At 38.2% G+C, this 23,012-nt stretch overlaps 1 protein-coding gene across 2 annotated transcripts in view; it reads right to left on the reverse strand.

The window, feature by feature from the left end:
• CSMD1 (CUB and Sushi multiple domains 1) overlaps positions 1-23,012 on the reverse strand; it is a 2,980,041-nt gene that overhangs the window by 2,590,197 nt on the left and 366,832 nt on the right. The window lies entirely within an intron of this gene.

Consider the following 23,012-nt stretch of genomic DNA (forward strand, 5'->3'; position numbering starts at 1 on the left):
TGAGATCTACAGGGAGGGAAAACAGTACACCTCTCGGAACAGTGTCTGGGAGGCTGTGGTGGCTGCTGCACGCAATGCTGATCGAAAACAGATCAAGCAACTGACAGAATCTATGGATGGAAGGCTGTTGAGTGTCATCATAAAGAAAGGTGGCTATATTGATCACTAATTTTTTTGGTTCTTGTTTTTGCATGTCAGAAATGTTTATTTCTAAATTTTGTGCACTGATATTGGTTTACCTGGTGAATATAAACAAGTGAGATGGGATTATATTTGGTTTTTATTAAGTTTCCTAATAATTCTGCACAGTAATAGTTACCTGCACAAACAGAAATCCTCCTAAGATAGCCAAATCTAAAAAAAAACCACTCCAACTTCCAAAAATATTAAGCTTGGATATTTATGAGTCTTTTGGGTTGATTGAGAACATAGATGTTGATCAATAATAAAAATAATCCTCTAAAATACAACTTGCCTAATAATTCTGCACACAGTGTATATTTAAATGTGCCTCAATTATAATAGTAATTATATATTATTGTGGAAATTCCTAAATTGCACATACATACATAGAATTCTATGTGTCTTGGCACATATGCACATTTTGAAGGAGACTTAGTGCTTTGACAATAAAGGGGTTTGTCCGGCCCAAATTCATATGTCTGCAGTCACTCTGTGTGACTGCCGCCTTATGAATCCCCCCAGTGCAAGCATTGCGCGCTGTGGGGATTCGCCAGTTTCTAAGCCGAGACCGGTGGGGTATGCATGCGTTTTACATATTCCTGGACAGAGCCTGACTAGTGAGTGCGGACTTGCTCCCATACACTTGTATGGAGCGATGCGGCCATCTAGTGGGCATGGCCGACTAAAGGGCACTGCCTTGCTTCATACAAGTGTATAGAGCGAGGCTGCGCCCACTGGACAGGCTCTGGCCAGGAGTATATATAACTCATACATACCCGACGGTCCCGGTTTAGACACTAGCGAATCTTCACTATGCAAACTTTGTACGCTGGGGGGAATTCAGAAGTCTGAAGGCACAGAGTGACTGCACACTTATCGATTTGGACCGGACAACCCCTTTAAGATGACATGCGCAATGTGAATGTCATAATGTCGGATTTGGAAATCTGAGAAATAGTGTAACATGAAATGGAGTGAGTTATTTACCTTATTTTCTTATATACATGTGGTATATCATAAACAATTATTACAATCTACACTTTATATGAATTCAAAATAAATTTTATATCTATGAGGATAATCATTATGATGGTTGTATGGTTGTAATATATTCATTAATACAGTTGTATAGTACTATGTATGTACAATGTATGAATTTACAAAATTTACTGTTAGAATTGATGCACTTTTAAATATACTATACCTACATTTGTTGAACTGCTTGAGAAAGGTTCACACTATTAACCGAAATGTCACCACAATGGGCTATTAAGTCTTTTTTTTCTATTTTTCTAATTGGTGTGCTACCTTTATTATTATTATTTTTTTATACCTAGTAAGAGAGATAGATACATAGATAAATAAATAAATAAATAGATGTTAACCAACGAAAACCATAGGCATTATGACAGAAGACCCGGACCCCAATCTTGAATGTGACTCTTGATCAGTGCAAAATACAGTATGTAAAGCAATTGTAATATACTTATAAAAATACTTAATATATACATTATCTCTATAAATCAACTGGAAAATAGTTCTACAGACTTTATTAGGCAAAGGCATAAGCTGGTGTTTACTAACATTATATTAAACACAGAATAAGTCATCATGAAAACGTGTGGCAAAATAGGCTCAAATTATCAAAATTCTGAGTTATAGGGGTATTTCAATGACAGATACGTCGAAAAGATCTCAACACAGATGCAGATCTCAGATGAGGGACCTTCATCTATGACTCATTTATGGCATATACAGGGTGGGCCATTTATATGGATACACCTAAATAAAATGGGAATTGTTGGTGATATCAACTTACTGTTTGTGGCACATTAGTATATGGGAGGGGGAAAACTTTTCCAGATGGGTGGTGACCATGGTGGCCATTTTGAAGTTGGCCATTTTGGATCCAACTTTATTTTTTTCTGGGAAGAGGGTCATGTGACACATCAAATGTATTGAGAATTTCATAAGAAAAACAATGGTGTCCTTGGTTTTAATGTAACTTTATTCTTTCATGAGTTATTTACAAGTTTCTCTTTGTTTACAGCCATTAACATGTCGTAGAGGTTAACACGCGAGGAGCTGATAGAAATTGTGTTGATGTTTGGTTAACGCAGTACCCGGGTCATTGCAGCAGATTTCAATGCAAGACACCCTACGAGACCGCCCAACTGCAAAGCTACAGTTAGCAAACAACTTGCCAAATTTTGTGAAACAGGTTCAGTGTTGGATTTGCCAAAATGTGGACACAAGATCACTGTCACTAATGAAGAAACATCAGTGACTGTCCTTGCTTCATTCAGCAAGTGCCCACAGCATAGCACTCGCCGCATGTCACAGGAGAGTGGCATTAGTCGATCATCCCTTTGGCGGGTATTAGCTACTCACAAATGTCACCCTTACAAAATCCAGCTGCTGCAGAATCTCAACAAGGATGACCCAGTTCAGCCCACTGAATTTGCAGAATGGGCAAAATGAAAATTGGAACAGGAACCTCAGTTTACACAGAACATTATGTCCAGTGATGAGGCAAACTTTTTTGTGAATGGTGAAGTTAAGCAAAACCACCGCTATTGGTCTGACACTAACCCATAGTGGATAGATCCTTCCAAGACTGTTGGAGCACATAAATTGATGGTATGGTGTGGTATATGGGGTACAAAGATAGTGGGGCCATTCTTCATCAATGAAAAACTCAATGCCACTGGATATCGGAAATTGCTACATGATGATGTGTTGCCCTCTTTATGCACTGGAGATGGCACGTTCCCTGAGTTTTTCCAACAAGATGGTGCACCACCACATTATGGGTGTCAGGTCCGAGCATTCCTACATGAACAGCTTCCTGGAAAGTGGATTTGTCGTCGTGGGGCAGTTGAATGGCCACCAAGGTTTCCGGATCTGACCCCCTTAGACTTTTATCTTTGGGGTTATCTGAAGGCAATTGTCTATGCTGTGAAGATACGAGATGTGCAGCATCTGAAACAACGGATACTGGAAGCCTGTGCTAGCATTTCTTCTGCGGTGTTGCTATCAGTTTGTCAAGAGTGGAAGAAGAGGGTTGCATTGACAATTCAACACAATGGGCAGCACTTTGAAAACATTTTATAAGTGGTCATAAACTTGTAAATAAATCATGAAAGAATAAAGTTACGTTAAAACCAAGCACACCATTGTTTTTCTTATGAAATTCCCAATAAGTTTGATTGTCACATGACCCTCTTCCCATTGAAAAAAATAAAGTTGGATCCAAAATGGATGACTTCAAAATGGCCGCCATGGTCACCACCCATCTGGAAAAGTTTGCCCCCTCCCATATACTAATGTGCCACAAACAGGAAGTTGATATCACCAACGATTCCCATTTTATTTAGGTGTATCCATATAAATGGCCCACCCTGTATAATGCATATGAATTAAATGTATGTGATAGAAGTACCCTTTCAAGAAACATAATTTAAAATATATCCTCCAAGGGATATAATCTTTATGAGAGTAAAGAATAGTTTATTTGAAGCTATGCGGTTTCCAATAAAACCACATCATAGCCAAAGGTTTAAAAATGAAGACCACTATTTAATGTATAACCCACCGTTTAAGGCCTCATTCAGACCTCAATTTTTCACAGAATTGTTCTGTGTTTTTTACAGTTAGAACTCATACCCATCATAGTATATGGGGCTGTATTTTTATGGACCAAGTAGTCTGAACAAAATCACAAAGACATGTCTGGTTTTGATCCTAATCGAAGATCAAACTAGCCAATGCAAGTCTATCGGTTCAAAAACTGAACAGCATTCAGAGGCCATCCATGTGCTGTCTGTTTTTCACAGACTGATTGGAAAAGCTTGAGAAACTTGCATCATTTTTTTTCCAAATGAGAAAACTAATGAAACTCTGATGGTAAAAATTAACACAGTGACCAAACTTTGATGAAAATATAATCAAAAGACACTGATGAAACTCAGAACACTTTTTACATATGAGAAAAACTACTGATATCTAATCCTAAAGTCGCATTACAACATAAATCAACAATGCAGCAACTTGTGTGATAAAGGGTCAAATTGGGTAAGCAAATAGGTCATGTGTGAAGCTCATAATTAGGCTTGGAAGGAATATATATATAAAAAATCTTATTTGTGTAGTATATCCAATCCAGCATATTAGAGTAATATATACAATGGCTATATACTGTAGATATACATATACTGTATGTATGTGTATATACAGTATATATATATACAGTACAGACCAAAAGTTTGGACACACCTTCTCATTTAAAGATTTTTCTGTATTTTCATGACTATGAAAATTGTACATTCATAATGAAGGCATCAAAACTGTGAATTAACACATGTGGAATTATATACTTAATAAAAAAGTGTGAAACAACTGAAAATATGTCTTATATTCTAGGTTCTTCAAAGTAGCCACCTTTCGCTTTGATGACTGCTTTGCACACTCTTGGCATTCTCTTGATGAGCTTCAAGAGGTAGTCACCGAAAATGGTCTTCCAACAATCTTGAAGGAGTTCACAGAGATGCTTAGCACTTGTTGGCTCTTTTGCCTTCAATCTGCGGTCCAGCTCACCCCAAACCATCTCGATTGGGTTCAGGTCTGGTGACTGTGGAGGCCAGGTCATCGGGCGTAGCACCCCATCACTCTCCTTCTTGGTCAAATAGCCCTTACACAGCCTGGAGGTGTGTTTGGGGTCATTGTCCTGTTGAAAAATAAATGATGGTCCAACTAAACGCAAACCGGATGGAATAGCATGCCACTGCAAGATGCTGTGGTAGCCATGCTGGTTCAGTATGCCTTCAATTTTGAATAAATACCCAACAGTGTCACCAGCAAAGCACCCCCACACCATCACACCTCCTCCTCCATGCTTCACAGTGGGAACCAGGCATGTAGAATCCACCCGTTCACCTTTTCTGCGTCGCACAAAGACACGGTGGTTGGAACCAAAGTTCTCAAATTTGGACTCATCAGACCAAAGCACAGATTTACACTGGTCTAATGTCCATTCATTGTGTTCTTTAGCCCAAACAATTCTCTTCTGCTTGTTGCCTGTCCTTAGCAGTGGTTTCCTAGCAGCTATTTTACCATGAAGGCCTGCTGCACAAAGTCTACTTTTAACAGTTGTTGTAGAGATGTGTCTGCTGCTAGAACTCTGTGTGGCATTGATCTGGTCTCTAATCTGAGCTGCTGTTAACCTGCGATTTCTGAGGCTGGTGACTCGGATAAACTTATCCTCAGAAGCAGAGGTGACTCTTGGTCTTCCTTTCCTGGGGCGGTCCTCGTCTGAGCCAGTTTCTTTGTAGCACTTGATGGTTTTTGCAACTGCACTTTTGGACACTTTCAAAGTTTGCCCAATTTTTCACACAGACTGACCTTCATTTCTTAAAGTAATGATGGCCACTCGTTTTTCTTTACTTAGCTACTTTTTTCTTGCCATAATACAAATTATAACAGTCTATTCAGTAGGACTATCAGCTGTGTATCCACCTGGCTTCTGCACAACACAACTGATGGTCCCAACCCCATTTATAAGGCAAGAAATCCCACTTATTAAACCTGACAGGGCACACCTGTGAAGTGAAAACCATTTCCGGTGACTACCTCTTGAAGCTCATCAAGAGAATGCCAAGAGTGTGCAAAGCAGTCATCAAAGCAAAAGGTGGCTACTTTGAAGAACCAAGAATATAAGACATATTTTCAGTTGTTTCACACTTTTTTGTTAAGTATATAATTCCACATGTGTTAATTCATAGTTTTGATGCCTTCAGTGTGAATGTACAATTTTCATAGTCATGAAAATACAGAAAAATCTTTAAATGAGAAGGTGTGTCCAAACTTTTGGTCTGTACTGTATATATATATATATATATATATGTATTACTTAGGAGCTGAGAGAAAATGGCTCATTAATTTATAACTTTGCTTTAAATTGCAACACAGCATAAAACTAATTCAATATTAATTATTAATAGGCAGAAAAATCTATACTGTATTACAGTGAATGCTGAGCATAACTAATTTCAGTGCAGAAAAGTCTGATGTTTCCATGAACACGTGATGCTGAAATTGATAAAATGATATGGTTGTATAATAAGAAAGCTCGAATATCAATATTGAACCTATACTATTTTTCATTTATTTTTTCTTATTATATTTATACATATGTTTTCTGCTAACAGTCTAGATAGTTACATTGAAATTTTAAAGTAGATATTAAAAAATGTTAACATGAAATTAAAATGTAAGATGAAATGCCATTATATGACAACCCAACACGCACGTACAGTTGTATCAGGAGACCCTGGGACCTAAGCAAATACTAAACAATAAGTGATAATGTCCATTTATTCTTGCAGTAGATATAGATTTGCTTACAATGGATTATTATGACTAACTTACAAAAACTGCTTATGTGAGTCAATCCTTATACAAACACATCTTAATAGTTCAATACCTCAGGATTATTCATATTGATTACTAAAGTCCATCAATTGCATCATTTTTTCATCCTTGTGTCATTCATTTTGATAGCGTAAAAAAACCCACTTCTCTTAGCAGTCAATAAGGTATAACTTTATTCTAAGATATATTAAAAGGACACAGCGACAGATGTAAATGAAGTTTGTCATCTATCTCATCCATTTTTTTATTTGTTCCATCTGTCAACCCATTAAATTCAATATAAAAAAAATGGATTGGATGAAGTATATGTGACAGATGTTTTAATGTTTTTCCCTGTCTGTATGCCAGGACATCATTAGTATCCAGTGATGAGCAAATCAGCCGAAATTCCAGTTTGGCAGTTTGCTCAAATTTAGCCAGGAAAATTCAGAGCCAGAGCATAATAAACATATGTAAAAATATATATATCTATACTGTTTATACTCAACTGGCACTCAACTGTTCCGTTGCTTTGCTCTCCAGTCTGGTTGTTTTGTAGTTGTCATTGCAGTCTTGACTGGGACATATTGAGTATATTGCAGCATCTGGAATATTAAGTGTTTAAGTGTCTGGTATTTTTAGTGTCTCCTTTACTGACTAGACTGCGATGTTATGAATAATCCAAAGATGAGGGGCACCGGAAGAAACCTTCCAGATCCTTTTGAATTCTGCAAAGTAGTGTCTAGCTATCAATTTGATGAAATAGCACAAATCAAATAAAAAATAGATTCTGGCAAATCTGATTTTTTATAGCGCAAAAAGAAATAAAAAAAAATGTATCTCAAACCATAATACAGTAGTTATTGATATTTTTACCCACTCTCAAGCGTGCTTTCATGCTTCTTTTTGTCCTTGATCTCCATCTTATTGATATTTAAAACATGTTTTCTTGTATTTTTTATATAATAATGGTTATTTGCTTTTTATTTTGTCTGCTTCTTTTTTCTTTCTTTTATACCGTTATACTTATGTCAACCTTGCTGGTAATTAACTTGTAGGATTTGTGAAATTGGATTTTTTAGTATAAGGTGAGGAGATTTTGAGTCATTTGGAGAGTGAGATCAGTTCATCTTGATTCCAGCATGATATAATAATAAAAAATAATAAGTATTAAAAAAAAATGCAAATTGGTAACTAATTAGACACTTGGATACACGGGGGACTCCCATGGGCAGAATACTACTCAGACAATGCAGGGTGAGGGTAAAACAGTGTGGTAATAATTTATTGAACCACCAAAAATACAAGAACATGTAGAAAAGACCCAGCAAATATCCAAGATGGTGCAAAATTACAGAGCCTCAGCCTTCTGCTGACTCGCCGGGATTAGAGCAGCTGAAACTCCGGGGTTTCTAGGGCCAACTACTTCCATCAGTGGCACTCTGCTTTTGGCGGGCACTAGTGATGAGCGAGAATGCTTTGTTAACCCTTTCGCCGAGTAAGCTCGGGCCGAGCACCGAGTAGTTATAGCTGCTCGGTGTTATGTTTGAATCGCTCCCGTGTGCATGATTTGCGACTGTTTGACAGCTTAAATACATGGGAGGAATATCTATATCTTACATAATCCTCACATGTACAGTACAGACCAAAAGTTTGGACACACCTTTTCATTTAAAGAAATTTCTGTATTTTTATGACTTTGAAAATCGTACAATCACACTGAAGGCATCAAAACTATAAATTAACACATGTGGAATTATATACTTAACAAAAAAGTGTGAAACAACTGAAAATATGTCTTATATTCTAGGTTCTTCAAAGTAGCCACCTTTTGCTTTGATGACTGCTTTGCACACTCTTGGCATTCTCTTGATGAACTTCAAGAGGTAGTCACCGGAAATGGTTTTCACTGCACAGGTGTGCCCTGTCAGGTTTAATAAGTGGGATTTCTTGCCTTATAAATGGGGTTGGGACCATCAGTTGTGTTGTGCTGTTGTGTCAGGTGGATACACAGCTGATAGTCCTACTGAATAGACTGTTATAATTTGTATTATGGCAAGAAAAAAGCAGCTAAGTAAAGAAAAACAAGTGGCCATCATTACTTTAAGAAATGAAGGTCAGTCAGTCCAAAAAATTGGGCAAACTTTGAAAGTGTCCCCAATGCAGTTGCAAAAACCATCAAGCGCTACAAAGGATCTGGCTCACCTGAGGACCGCCCCAGGAAAGGAAAACCAAGAGTCACCTCTGCTTCTGAGGATAAGTTTATCCGAGTCACCAGCCTCAGAAATCGCAGGTTAACAGCAGCTCAGATTAGAGACCCGATCAATGCCACACAGAGTTCTAGCAGCAGACACATTTCTACAACAGCTGTTAAGAGGAGACTTTGTGCAGCCGGCCTTCATGGTAAAATAGCTACTAGGAAACCACTGCTAAGGACAGGCAACAAGCAGAAGAGACATTTTTGGGCTAAAGAACACAAGGAATGGACATTAGACCAGTGGAAATCTGTGCTTTGGTCTGAAGAGTGCAAATTTGAGATCTTTGGTTCCAACCACCGTGTCTTTGTGCGACGCAGAAAAGGTGAACGGATGGACTCTACATGCCTGGTTCCCACTGTGAAGCATTGAGGAGGAGGTGTGATGGTGTGGGGATGCTTTGCTGGTGACACTGTTGGGTATTTATTCAAAATTGAAGGCATACTGAACCAGCATGGCTACCACAGCATCTTGCAGCTACATGCTATTCCATCCGGTTTGCATTTAGTTGGACCATCATTAATTTTTCAACAGGACAATGACCCCAAACACACCTCAAGGCTGTGTAAGGGCTATTTGACCAAGAAGGAGAGTGATGGGGTGCTACTCCAGATGACCTGGCCTCCACAGTCACCAGATCTGAACCCAATCGAGATGGTTTGGGGTGAGCTGGACGGCAGAGTGAAGGTAAAAGGGCCAACAAGTGCTAAGCATCTCTGGGAACTCCTTTTTTGTTAAGTATATAATTCCACATGTATTAATTCATAGTTTTGATGCCTTCAGTGTGAATGTACAATTTTCAAAGTCATGAAAATACAGAAAAATCTTTAAATGAGAAGATGTGTACAAACTTTTGGTCGGTATTGTATTAAAACTGTCAAACAGTCACAAATCATGCACACAGGAGCGATTCAAATGGCGAAAGGGTTAACAAAACATACTCGCTCATCACTAGCGGGCACCCACAGAGAGGAGGCAATGACAAGCTTAGGAAGCTGACAGTCTATTGAGGCCTGAGTCCAGGTGAACAGATGGTCCAAACCTTGATACCCCAAACATATTCCTGGGGATCAGGTGACCAAAGGGTCACAATCCTGGCTTCCCCAAAAATATCCGTGGGTTGCTGTGATTGTCAATGGAAAAGATCTGTGTTTTTCCAGCTGGTGCCATGGTTCTCTAAGCTGACATCCTGTAGAGTCAAGTCTGTGTCCCCCTTGATGGAGCCATGTGTCCTGGTTTCTGTTCTGGAGTCTCTCTTGGCTGTGATTTTGTAAAAGTCCCTCTCAGAAGGATAGGTGTCCTTTTTATATCCACATCTGTGGTTCATGTCATCATCCACAGGTCAGGGGGGGAGGTGGTAGGAGCTCATCTCTCATTGTTTGAGCATTTAATTATTTTGCATAGTTTGTCCTCCACTGCTCTGCAGGTCAACAATCCACAGGGATTTAAACGACGGTAATCAACATATTAGTGAACCTAAATGTTCAATGACCCTGTGTCCCTTTTTTGCAAAGTTAGCAGACAATAAGTTGCAGTAAATATCAACTCAAATGTCAACATTCAGGCTTATACAAATAATAGTCTGTGTTTCCTGACTAACACACAAATTCAAAAGTCATCATAAAGATAATAGCGTATGTCTTCTGGCTTACTGAATTTATGTCTGGATAATTAAGATTAAATGCTGTGTTGTCACAGTCTCCCATTTGAATATAGTTATTAATGCACATTGCAAAAGTCTATTTGACTGATTGAGATAGTTGAGTACAATATTCTGCTATCTGCATCAGTCCCATAGACTTTGAATTAAGCTTCAGTGCTTATTTTCTACCACCTTTCCATTTAAAATGGCTACTTGGCCACCTACAATAGTAGGTGCCTCTTGTGATCAGCAACCTATCAACTCACTACTTATGTGCTATGAGAAAATTGGTAAAGATCAAGAGATTTCTGATCTTAAATTAATATGAATGACAGTGACAAATACGAAATCTAACAATATTCCTGAATCTGTTTGCTTCAATACTACTGTATACTTAGTTGCGTTTAAACAAGAAGCCCCAGACGAAGCCTTTGCACAACCCGCGTCGGGTGAGTATCCATACAGATGGGTATATGTATTTCATGTTAAATGGCTTAACTTCTGTCATTTATTTTTCCTGGAGGGGTGTTATTATCTTTGTTGAACTATTAATATTTCATTCTTTTTATAAATGTTCATGACTTTATGGTCCAGGTGTTACTTCTCTATTGTCATAGCCACTCTTCATATGTTTACCCTTTATATACATATTTTCTATCAGTCATGGCTGTGATTCTTTTCCATATTTTTAATTAATTATACTTGCTTTTATTATTCGCATTAATAAAGATATACATGTACAAGTGTGTCTGGCATGTGTTTTTCCTTTGTTTATCTTCCTTGAAACAAGGCTTCACTAAAGGAATTTGGTAAATCTACAGTACAGACCAAAAGTTTGGACACACCTTTTCATTTAAAGATTTTTCTGTATTTTCATGACTATGAAAATTGTACATTCACACTGAAGGCATCAAAACTCTGAATTAGCACATGTGGAATTATATACTTAACAAAAAAGTGTGAAACAACTGAAAATATGCCTTATATTCTAGGTTCCTCAAAGTAGCCACCTTTTGCTTTGATGACTGCGTTGCACACTCTTGGCATTCTCTTGATGAGCTTTAGGAGGTAGTCACCGGAAATGGTCTTAAAACAATCTTGAAGGAGTTCCCAGAGATGCTTAGCACTTGTTGGCCCTTTTGCCTTCACTCTGCGGTCCAGCTCACCCCAAACCACCTTGATTGAGTTCAGGTCTGGTGACTGTGGAGGCCAGGTCATCTGGCGTAGCACCCCATCACTCTCCTTCTTGGTCAAATAGCCCTTACACAGCCTGGAGGTGTGTTTGGGGTCATTGTCCTGTTGTAAAAAAATGATGATCCAACTAAACACAAACCGGATGGAATAGCATGCTGCTGCAAGATGCTATGGTAGCCATGCTGGTTCAGTATGCCTTCAATTTTGACTAAATCCCCAACAGTGTCACCAGCAAAGCACCCCCACACCATCACATCTCCTCCTCCATGCTTCATGGTGGGAACCAGGCATGTAGAGTCCATCCCTTCACCTTTTCTGCGTCACACAAAGACACAGTGGTTGGAACCAAAGATCTCAAATTTGGACTCATCAGACCAAAGCACATATTTCCACTGGTCTAATGTCCATTCCTTGTGTTCTTTAGCCCAAACAAGTCTCTTCTCATTGTTGCCTGTCCTTAGCAGTGGTTTCCTAGCAGCTATTTTACCATGAAGGCCTGCTGCACAAAGTCTCCTCTTAACAGTTGTTGGAGAGATGTGTCTGCTGCTAGAACACTGTGTGGCATTGACCTGGTCTCTAATAAACTTATCCTCAGAATCAGAGATGACTCTTGGTCTTCCTTTCCTGGGGCGGTCCCCATGTGAGCCAGTTTCTTTGTAGCGCTTGATGTTTTTTGCAACTGCACTTGGGGACACTTGCAAAGTTTGCCAAATTTTTCGGACTGACTGACCTTCATTTCTTAAAGTAATGATGGCCACTCGTTTTTCTTTACTTAGCTGCTTTTTTCTTGCCATAATACAAATTCTAACAGTCTATTCAGTAGGACTATCAGCTGTGTATCCACCAGACTTCTGCACAACACAACTGATGGTCCCAACCCCATTTATAAGGCAAGATATCCAACTTATTAAACCTGACAGGGCACACCTGTGAAGTGAAAACCATTTCCGGTGACTACCTCTTGAAGCTCATCAAGAGAATGCCAAGAGTGTGCAAAGCAGTCATCAAAGCAAAAGGTGGCTACTTTGAAGAACCTACAGTCATGGCCAAAAGTATTGAGAATGAGACAAATAGTAATTTTTCCAAAGTTTACTGCTTCACTTTTTGTAATGGCAATTTGCATATACTCCTGAATGTCAAAGAGTGATCAGCTTAACAGCAATTACTGTACTTGCAAAGTCAATATTTGCCCAGAAAATGAACTTTAACCCCCAAAACACATTTCAACATCATTGCAGTCCTGCCTTAAAAGGAGCAGCTAACATCGTTTTAGTGATTGATCCATTAACACAGGTGTGGGTGTTGATGAGGACAGGGCTGGCAATCAATCAGTCATGATTAAGTAAGAATGACATCATTGGACACTTTAAAAGGAGGCTGGTTCTTGGTATCATTGTTTCTCTTCAGTTACCCATGGTTATCTCTAGAGAACCACGTGCAGCCATCATTGCACTGCACAAAAATGGCCTAACAGGGAAGAGTATCGCAGCTACAAAGATTGCACCTCAGTCAACAATCTATCGCATCATCAAGAACTTCAAGGAGAGAGCTTCCATTGGTGTCAAAAAGGCTCCAGGGCGCCCAAGAAAGACCAGCAAGCGCCAGGACCGTATCTTAAAACTGTTTCAGCTGCAGGATCGGACCTGCAGTGCCGAGCTTGCTCAGGAATGGCAGCAGGCTGGTGTGAGTGCTTCTGCATGCACTGTGAGGCGGAGACTCTTTGAGCAAGGGCTGGTTTCAAGGAGGGCAGCAAAGAAGCCACTTCTCTCCAGAAAAAACATCAGGGACCGACTGATATTCTGCAAAAGGTACAGGGAGTGGACTGCTGAGGACTGGGGCAAAGTCATTTTCTCTGATGAATCCCCTTTTCGATTGTTTGGGACATCTGGAAAACAGCTTATTCGGAGAAGAAGAGGTGAGCGCTACCACCAGTCTTGTCTCATGCCAACTGTAAAGCATCCTGAAACCATTCATGTGTGGGGTTGCTTCTCAGCCAAGGGAATCGGCTCACTCACAGTCTTGCCTAAAAACACAGCCATGAATAAAGAATGGTACCAGAATGTCCTCCAAGAGCAACTTCTCCTAACCGTCCAAGAGCAGTTTGGCGCCCAACAATGCCTTTTCCAGCATGATGGAGCACCTTGCCATAAAGCAAAGGTGATAACTAAACGGCTCATGGAACAAAACATAGAGATTTTGGGTCCATGGCCTGGAAACTCCCCAGATCTTAATCCCATTGAGAACTTGTGGTCAATCATCAAGAGACGGGTGGACAAACAAAAACCAACAAATTCTGGCAGAATGCAAGCATTGATTATGCAAGAATGGACTGCTATCAGTCAGGATTTGGTCCAAAAGTTGATTGAGAGCATGCCAGGGAGAATTACAGAGGTCTTGAAGAAGAAGGGGCAACACTGCAAATATTGACTTGCTGCATTAACTCATTCTAACTGTCAATATAACCTATTGGTACTCATAATATGATTGCAATTATATTTCTGTATGTGATATAAACATCAGACAAACACTAATAAAAACCAGAGGCCAGCAGATCATGTGAAAATATAATTTTGGTGTCATTCTCAAAACTTTTGGCCATGACTGTAGAATATAAGACACATTTTCAGTTGTTTCACACTTTTTTGTTAAGTATATAATTCCACAGGTGTTAATTCATAGTTTTGATGCCTTCAGTGTGAATGTACAATTTTCAAAGTCATGAAAATACAGAAAAATCTTTAAATGAGAAGGTGTGTCCAAACTTTAGGTCGGTACTGTATATTTTCAGTGTGATAGTTTAGATGATTAATATTTCTTCTTTTCATGGCAAAATGACAACATTTGGAAATATAGAATGTGTTAAAATATATATAAGATTCAAATTATGTTATGCATACTAATAACTATAAGATTCAATATGTATTCATTTACAAATAGTTGTAAAGAAATGTGTAATCATATAACCAATAAATAAATTGTATGTTTTTTTATAAAGGTCATGTTATTAAGTCTCCCATAGACTGGGGCATATGGACATAGTAATGTGAGTCCACAGATCTATGTGTTACATGATCTGCAATTCACTTTAAGTGCTGAATGTTATACATTTCTCTTACAGCAGAAAACCTCCCCTAAGATCACAGCTCTATTTAATATATCTCTAGTTCCGAGAACCTCTAGAAATTGAATACATATTTGTGAACGATATTAGCAGTTATTTTTAGAAGAAACACTTTTAGAAGCTGAGGACATTAGGTGTAGTTGACTTCATGTTCATTCTGGCGCCTTTAGCAAATGTTTTCACTGCCTTTTTGCTAATGCATATGTTTTGTCCTAGTTAGGTCAACTAGCAGACATTTGATTTGTTTCTCATGACAATTTAGTAATGGCACAGCGATGCCATTTAATTGTGAAACAGCAGGTGTAAATAATACTTGTTGAGAGCGTAATTGGATTAATTGACATGTGAATTTGAACTTCACCCATTGTTTGTAAGTTTCTTGTTTGGCCAGGTCCATCAAAGTTGATGACTTGATGGGATGAAATTGTACTATTACCCTCCTGTAGCGTATGTTTTACATCTAAAGGAATGGGAAATGAGCTCTGAAATACAACAATTCAGTAGAATGAGGTTGTCTTAATATTCGAATAAATAATTTTAACATGTTGTACAATGTCTTGTGGGGCTTTTTATATTTTCTCCTTTTATAAAACATGAGTTGAAAGTACCTGAAGGGAGAGGGTATAAGCAGATAAAGAGAGGGTACTGCATTTCAGAATTAAGTGTGGGGATGAGGCATCCCAACAAGAGTATCCCTTTAGCTACGGTTTCCATATTTTACGGAAGTTGGAGTAGGAATGGTTCACTCAGCTAGAGATTTACAACATTCTGTACATGTGGGGCATTTTAATAGTTAATTCTTGGATCATGGGCAGATTTTGTTGTAGTAAATATAGACAGATCAATAAATAGGTTGATGCCAGCTGATGAATCAGTAAATTATATTTGCATGGAGTGCAGGATGTGAAAGGTAGAGTTCATTCTCTTTCAAAGTCATTTTCACTCTTTTCCTATATTCTATAATGGACTTTTTTTCCTATAAATAATTAATATGTAACCCATATGCAAGTTTCATTTTCAACATGAATTACTTTCTGTTAATTTCAGATGGTAGAGAAGTTCTGGCATTCTGTACCATCTAGATAATAGTTAATTTTTTTTTCTGTATTCATATGCAACATGAAAATCTTTATGATCCTTTTCTGGTGTAGATCTAACTAAATAATTTACGCATGAGTCTGGGTATATAGTGGGTTTACTACAAAATAGATTTCCCTGTCTCTTTTGATGAAAATCTTTGGATCATGCCAACTAGAGGTAAACAAATCTTTTGAAAATTAAAATTTGCCAACTTTGAAAAAGATTGATTCTCAGAGAAGAAAGTCATAGTAGTCAGGTAGAAAAAATCCACTCTGCAGGATGCGAGCTCTGACTGACCGACTACTGTTGATTTTACAAATTTACCCAACCAAATTTATATGTAAATGCAGCACAGGAGCTCTTCACCCAAAATCTCTATACTCGTGTCCTGCCCAACTGGTTGTAGCAGTAAGTAATTTTTTTTGTAATTTTATTTGGTAGTAGTTGCTGGTACTTGTGTTTTTAATATCCAGTAGTAAATTGTATTTTTTTTTAACAGGGATGTAACATCTTATTTCAAAGGTGTATATAAAAATACTTGAATAACTAAGAAGAGTCTTTCGGAATCAAATTGACTAGGTACTTAATCACTGTTCCTTTTTAGGCTAAGAGTTCATGGAGACATGTCATGTCACACCGATATCACAACGACACATTGAAACATTGCATGTAATGATTTTCTAATGTATCGAGTTGTGACTGTGGCATAATGCAAATGAAACAGAAAATCTCATGTTTACAAATGTGCTGGATTTTCTGTAGAGCGAACAAGTTGCACTCGATTCACTTGTCACAGACTACAACTCAAGTCTCACGCAACATGCGTCTTGTCTGCAAATTGATTGTTTTAGTTACAGCAAAATCAGAGCTCTAAAACAATCGTGTGACAGCAAGTTGCAGACAAGTTGCAAAAAAGATTTTGGCTGCATGACTTGTTGAAAACTCTTGTCAAGCAACAAATGTAATGCCATGTAGCCCAGGATATTGTGAACAGTGTAGACTGTTTTAAAGAGTTTGCTGCTGACAGATGAATTGTGATATTAAGTATTTCTAGTTTTAAGTTATTTATTTTAAAATTTCATATGGATGCATTTTAACTTAAAGGGCACATGTAAATGACAATAAGCTTTTTTTCAACCCAGGCTCTATCACAAGCGATCAGATGATCACAGCTTCAAGTTCCCTAAGGTGCTAACAAATACTGTAAAAAGTAAAAAAAAAAAAACCATAAAACTTCAAATCACCCCCTTTGGCCTTATTAAAAATAAAGATATAATAAATGAAAAAATACACACATGGTATCATCGCATTCAGAAGTTTAATCTATCAAAATATTAAAATAATTAACATGATCGGGAAACACTGTAAAAGAAAAAAAATAAAGAATGACAAAATTAAATGTTTTTGGTCTCTGCAATTCCATAAAAATGCTGTAACAAGCGATCAGAATGTCATATCTGTCCTAAAATGCTATTAGTGAAAACATCATCTTGTCCCACAAAGAATAATCGATGACACAGCTCCAACGTCAGAAAAATAAAAACGTTACAGGTCTTGGAAAATGACGACAAAACCCCAAAAATTTTGTTTCCAAACTTCTGATTTTTTTGAACCGCTAAAATAATAAAAAAAACTGGACATGTTTGTTATCACCTTAATCATATTGATGAGCAGAATCCTAATGCAAGGTCATTTTTACCACAAAATGTACAAAAAAGGAAATTGGCCCCGTCGTGAAGAGGTTAATACATTTCGACACCTAGTGTATAACAAATTAGCAAAAGTAGAGGAGAATTTGTAATGTGAGGAGCATTTCAGGTAAATCAGTTGCATCTAGCCACAGATCAGGTTGGGAAGAATCTCATAGTCTCATGTAAAGGAGACTGAAGTTTGCAATGAGACATTTCATACCTAGAATATGCCACTGGTTGTATTTATCAATTTAAGAAAATGTGCAAGACCGAGACAAGCAATTTTTAAAGATGTGATTTTTTTTCTACATGTTGACATGCATGGCACTGCAGAGCTCTGTATCTCAGAACTAGAATCGTTAACATTATGTACCAAGTGTAATCTGAGTGTATTAAATCAAATGCGCTTTCCGGTGAGAAAAGGATATATGTTGAAATTACAAGGGCAAAAGAGCAATAAAAGAGAAAGAATCCACTTATTATGGGATTCACTGTATATAATGCCCAGCATTGTAGGTCAAACACCTAAACCTACAGTATGTACTGAATACAATGTATGAATACAATTAATATTTTATTTTTCTTCTTAGCATAGCAGAGATATTTTATACATTTATATAACGTAGTATGCATTATTCAGTAACCTTCTTGATGACAGGTAGCTGAGAAATGAAAAGCTAGAAACACTGATAATTAAAATGAAACATGAGTCCTAATACAAATCGCTTCTTATAGTGTCTGCATGTTTTCACAAATAATATGTAAAGAACAAAATATACCAAAAAAAGGAGTAAAAAAAACATCTTTGTCTTTGGATTAGATATTGTAATATTTCCATGAATAATTTAATGCTTGGATGAAGGACAGTAGGCAAGGATGGTATTTCAGATTTCAGCATAATTTAGTGGTCTGCATGTGCAGACTAATAATTCATGTATAAAAGCAAAAACCACTACATCCTCTATCCTATTAAAAGGAAAAATATAACTGCCTCTTTTAAAGAACACAAAAATATTCATAAATTAATTTGTGTGTTTACACAAGTTTAATAAATGGGTCAATGTAATATATGTCAAGTAAACAGTGAACCAGGGAGAAGAAAATACATAAATTGATATGCAAATCAGCAAAAAAAATTGAGAAAATATTTAGGCCTCCTGGTTTTCTACCAGATCAGAATTATTTTGTTTCATTCTCTAGTTACATATAAAACATAAGTGCCTTCAAATTCTACTATCTGCCATTGAGAACAGTTAATGAATCAGCTGAATACCATTATTAGACATGTGACCAGACAATTAAAGGAGTTGCCCACTAGTAGAACAAGCCCTTCTTGATCTAAATATTTGGAGCCAATAAAATAAAAAAGCTTATACTCACCTCATGTGCCGCCGCCATTCCAGTGGTGTTGGCGCTTGCAAGTCTGACGACCAAACAGCAGTGGCATCACTGTCCCCGTCTTCGGAGAAATCAAACAGCAATAGTAACTGAGAGAGCAGCAGCATCCATGACTTCCTCTTGATGTTCAATTTGTCCAAAGGTGGAAATAGTGATGCCAGCGCTGATTGGGCTCCGTCATCATGTGTCATAACAACCGCACAAGAGCCCCGGGAATATGAGTGCTGACACCGCTGGAATGGTGCCAGCATGGGAGGCAATTACTGCTGAAAGTCTTTTGACGTCTCTACTAGTCTTGCATATTTAGATTGCATACTGACAGTCAAGTGATCTCCTGCTCAATCTGGCAATGGCGGATTCTTGATAATCTATTGAGAGATGCAGATGAAAACCTAATTGGCACGTTACTGTCAGTATGTAGATTGCATACTGGCTAGCTCATGACCCCTGTTCGATCTGACAATTGAAGGGAATCTTGACAGTGTTCATAATACACTGTTAAGATTCGCAAATCTGCTGTCACATAGAGTGACTGCAGAAATTTAGTTCAAGCCCTAAAAACTTCGCATTTTTTTTAATATGCCATAATCTAAATCTAGAACTTACATTTTTTTTAATTTATAATAGCACACAAATGTTTAATTTAAGCTCTTTATCCTACTACAGGCAAGGAAATCAGTGTGACAAGAACCCTCTTGTATGTCAACCTGCTCATTAATCTTCAAGGAAGATGAATTTAACAACACCACTTAAACACCACTGTCAACTGTAAAAGGAATTGCATTTTTTCCAAGCAATTTTCCTCACTTGAATTTTTCTTTGCATTTTCCAGTACATTGTTTGGTAAAATTATTGGTGTTATTCAAAACTAGGACACATCCTTCAACATACAAGCTCTCATACAGCTCTGTTGGCAGAAAAAGAATATGCCTGTTGGAAGAAGAGGAGAAAAAAATATAATTGCAAAAACTAAAAATATTGCCTGATTCTTATGATGTAAAAAGAGTGACTCCTTTTCATTGTAGATTCACTTTTTGATATTTGGTTACTAGTAAGTATGGGTGAAGTTATTGGAGTGGAATCGTCATTTTGGCGGAAGATGATTTATTGTGAATTCAGCAAAATAGCAGCCTGTTGCTGCCACCAACTCATGAAATAGTAGAAGGCCGTAAAAAAAGTTAAAAAGAAAAAAAACACACTCGCCTAACTGATCACCTCTCCGGATGCTCAAGCTGCTCCGTACTGCTCTACTGCTCCCGTTATATGGTAATCCTCAATTCTGTCATGCTGCATCTCCGACCCAGTGTTCACTCTAGTCTGGGGCTTCTGGCCATGAAAACCACAGGCTAGAATGCTGGGATGGAGACCTGATGGAGATGTGGGGGACCGGACAGCAAGCATGGAGTAGTGGGAACAGCTGGAAAGGTGAGTAGTGAGGTAAGGGAACTGGACAGCGGGCATGGAGTAGCGTTAACAGTTGGAAAGGTGAGCGGTGATGACGATATACTTTTTTTTCTTTACCACCTTTTTTCAGCCATTTACCTCTCCGGCTACTCTCAGTTGCTTCCTCCCTACAATGTGGTCCTCCATGCCTCCCAGTGTTCACCTTATGCTGGAGCTTCAAACCATTAGCAGTAGAGATGAGCGTTGTTCTACTCGAACTGTTCGCCAATCTCAAATTCGAGCTGTTTTGGGCGGTGTTCGAGCCGGTCGGCGAACACGAACAATTTGAGAAAAATTCGGCTGTTCGAGGTTATGTTCGATAACTGTTCGTGCACCAAAATCATAACTGGATTTTTTCTCAGTAATGATGAAAATTAAAGTTAATACGCAGTTTGAGTGTACAGCGGGGCGGGGGGAGGGGCAGGGGATGGATCTCTGCAGGAACAATGAAGATCTCCATTTTTTTTTCTCTTTCCCGCATTTGCAGTGGGGAGGTGCAATCTGTCAGCCTATCAGCAGCGCACACACGGAGCGAAGTGCTTTTTTTCACACAAGCAAGGGCATGTGTGATTGGCAGTGTATGTCACATGTCCTTGCCCTATAAGACCAAGCCATTTTCCCCGTCGCCACCATTTTCTCACTGCTGCAGCTGCGTGTTAGACGGCACCGCTGTTGCTGTGTGCGCTATACCTTGTTAATTTCAAGCCAATTTTCGCACAAATATACAGATAGCTTGGGAGTAGGGAATAGTTGTGATTGCAGTCCTTTTAAGGACTAGGTTACAGCATTTCCTACGACTTTTATCAAGCAGGTCTGTGCTCTTAAATAGATAGATTGTGGGAGTAAAGACTAATTGTAATTGGAGTCCTTTTCAGGACTAGGTTACATCAGTTCCTATCAGTTTTTGCCAGGCAGGTCTGTGCCAGTGCTGTGCAAGTTTTTTTCACAGCATTTGGCTGAATCTAGCAAAGCTAATCCTTTTTGGCCTATTGCAGAGTGTGTTAGTCAGTGGAGTAGCCTATCTGTGTTGCAAGATATACCACCTGTGTATAGAATACCAATTTTTTTACTGCACCTAGTGAAGTAAAATCTTTTGGGCATAGCATCATTCTATTAGTCCATCTATACTGACCTCCATCAGGTTGCAAACTGAATATAATTTTTTTCTGCATCTAGCTCTGAAAAAATATTTGGGCTTCTAGCAGTGTGTGGGACTTGGTCTATTAGTCCATCTATACTGACCTCCATCAGGTTGCAAATTAAAAATAATTTTTTTCTTCATTTAGCTCTGAAAAAATATTTGGGCTTCTAGCAGTGTGTGGGACTTGTTGTATTAGTCCTTCTATACTGACCTCCATCAGGTTGCAAATTGAATATAATTTTTTTCTGCATCTAGCTCTGAAAAAATATTTGGGCTTCTAGCGGTGTGTGGGACTTGGTCTATTAGTCCATCTATACTGACCTCCATCAGGTTGCAAATTAAAAATAATTTTTTTCTGCATCTAGCTCTGAAAAAATATTTGGGCTTCTAGCAGTGTGTGGGACTTGGTCTATTAGTCCATCTATACTGACCTCCATCAGGTTGCAAATTAAAAATAATTTTTTTCTTCATTTATCTCTGAAAAAATATTTGGGCTTCTAGCAGCGTGTGGGACTTGTTCTATTAGTCCATCTATACTGACCTCCATCAGGTTGCAAATAAAAAATAATTTTTTTCTGCATCTAGCTCTGAAAAAATATTTGGGCTTCTAGCAGTGTGTGGGACTTGGTCTATTAGTCCATCTATACTGACCTCCATCAGGTTGCAAATTAAAAATAATTTTTTTCTGCATCTAGCTCTGAAAAAATATTTGGGCTTCTAGCAGTGTGTGGGACTTGGTCTATTAGTCCATCTATACTGACCTCCATCAGGTTGCAAATTGAATAAAAAAATTTTCTGCATCTAGCTCTGAAAAAATATTTGGGCTTCTAGCGGTGTGTGGGACTTGGTCTATTAGTCCATCTATACTGACCTCCATCAGGTTGCAAATTAAAAATAATTTTTTTCTGCATCTAGCTCTGAAAAAATATTTGGGCTTCTAGCAGTGTGTGGGACTTGGTCTATTAGTCCATCTATACTGACCTCCATCAGGTTGCAAATTAAAAATAATTTTTTTCTTCATTTAGCTCTGAAAAAATATTTGGGCTTCTAGCAGTGTGTGGGACTTGTTCTATTAGTCCTTCTATACTGACCTCCAGCAGGTTGCAAATTGAATATAATTTTTTTCTGCATCTAGCTCTGAAAAAATATTTGGGCTTCTAGCGGTGTGTGGGACTTGGTCTATTAGTCCATCTATACTGACCTCCATCAGGTTGCAAATTAAAAATAATTTTTTTCTGCATCTAACCCAGCCAATAGTTTTGGCCTAATACCACAATTTGGCCACTCAGCTCTGCTCGGTTACCATCCATTGTTTTTTTGTGCAAACAACTCCAGAGTTGTGAATTAGTTAACCACCAAAATGAGTGGAAAAAGGCCTGCTGCTGGTGGAAAGGGGAATAGGCGTGTTGGGAAGGGGAAAAAAGGTTGTGTCCGTGGGGTAGGTGCAGAAGAAAGA

This window comes from Phyllobates terribilis, unplaced genomic scaffold, assembly GCF_046119375.1.
Source record: "Phyllobates terribilis strain yellow unplaced genomic scaffold, ASM4611937v1 Scaffold_3__8_contigs__length_932513732, whole genome shotgun sequence".
NCBI classification, from domain to species: Eukaryota; Metazoa; Chordata; class Amphibia; order Anura; family Dendrobatidae; genus Phyllobates; species Phyllobates terribilis.